At 56.9% G+C, this 1,474-nt stretch overlaps 1 protein-coding gene across 4 annotated transcripts in view; it reads left to right on the top strand.

Moving 5' to 3' along the window:
* Positions 1–1,474, top strand: part of SLC44A2 (solute carrier family 44 member 2) — a 29,586-nt gene that overhangs the window by 24,608 nt on the left and 3,504 nt on the right. The gene's annotated exons all lie outside the window — the stretch shown is intronic.

Raw genomic sequence — 1,474 nt, 5'->3', positions numbered from 1 at the left:
CGAGGATTGGCTTCTGCTTGGGAGGCGGGGCCAGGGCAGTAGTGTGGGCTGTGATTGGTTCCTGCCTGGAGGCTGGGTTGAAAGGCTTCATGATAGGGCCCTTCCTGGGGGTCTGGGCTGAGAGTCCTGGGCCCGGTTGGTTCCTACTTGGGTGAGGGGCAGGACCCCGGGGGTTCTGGATCAAGTTCCTCCCCCTGTCTCTTTGGGTAGGCGGGTTCGGGGAATGCTGGACTGTGTGCGTGTAATGAAGAGGGTGGGGTGGGGTGGGGTGTCCCTACCGGGGAGTCTCCCCTCACCTCTGCATCCCTCCTTTCTCTCTTAGCTGCCGAGAACAAGTTTGCCAAGTTCCTCATGACCTGTCTCAAATGCTGCTTCTGGTGCCTGGAGAAGTTCATCAGATTCCTCAACAGGAATGCCTACATCATGGTGAGGAGGCCTGGGACCCAGAACCAGCCCACCATCTCCTGCTGGGTACGAGGAACCGTCATTCCCAGCCAGTGGGCCTGACCCCCCCTTCCTCCCTCCAGATTGCCATCTACGGCACCAACTTCTGCACCTCAGCCAGGAATGCCTTCTTCCTGCTCATGAGAAACATCATCAGGTCAGGGAAAGCACGGCCCTCGGGCTGCCTCCCTCCTCCCCCAGTCCCTGAGCCCGTCTTCATGCCTGCTCCTCACTGTCCCCTGCAGAGTGGCCGTCCTAGACAAAGTTACCGACTTCCTTTTCCTGTTGGGCAAGCTTCTGATCGTGGGTAGCGTGGGTGAGTGCCGCTGGCCAGCCCGTGGGGCTGTGGGAGCCACTGGGGTGACTTGTGAAGTGCTGTTGGGCCCCCACATCTTCTTCGTGACGGGTGCCATGTTCTCTGAGGTCTTATTGGGGGGGGCACTTCCTTTAGCCAGAACCCTCATCCATCTTGGTTTCCTCCTTCTCCTTAGGGATCCTGGCTTTCTTTTTCTTCACCCACCGGATCAGGATTGTGCAGGACACAGCACCACCCCTCAATTATTACTGGGTCCCTATACTGGTATGGACCTTTGGGGATGGGGTGGGGGTCCAGGGAGAAGGAGGTACTGGGGTCTCCTGGTCTCTTTTTACTAGACAGATGTGGATGGAGGTCAGAGGTGGGGGATTGATGATTTATTCAGTTAGCAAACATGTAGTAAGCATTTACTGTGTAGCAGGCCCCCGGGGGGGTTGGGGCGGTAGAGGAAGGGCTTCCCTCCAGAGGACCTTACCTTTCAGAGGCAAATAGATCTCGAATAATGATGCAGATGGATGTGTGATTACAAACTGATCCCTGATCTGTGCCACAGGGGAGCGTTACAGGGAACCGTCAGAACCTGTGGGGGAGGATTTGGGCAGGCCTGGAAGGCCAGGTGTCTTCACTGTGGAAGTGATGTCGGATCTAAAATCTGAAGGAGATACAGGGAACCTCCAGGCACAGGGATCAACAAATACGGAGGCCCTGAGGTGG

Source organism: Ursus maritimus, unplaced genomic scaffold (genome assembly GCF_017311325.1).
Source record: "Ursus maritimus isolate PB19 unplaced genomic scaffold, ASM1731132v1 scaffold_14, whole genome shotgun sequence".
NCBI lineage: Eukaryota > Metazoa > Chordata > Mammalia > Carnivora > Ursidae > Ursus > Ursus maritimus.
This window is presented reverse-complemented; position numbering and strand designations above follow the sequence as displayed.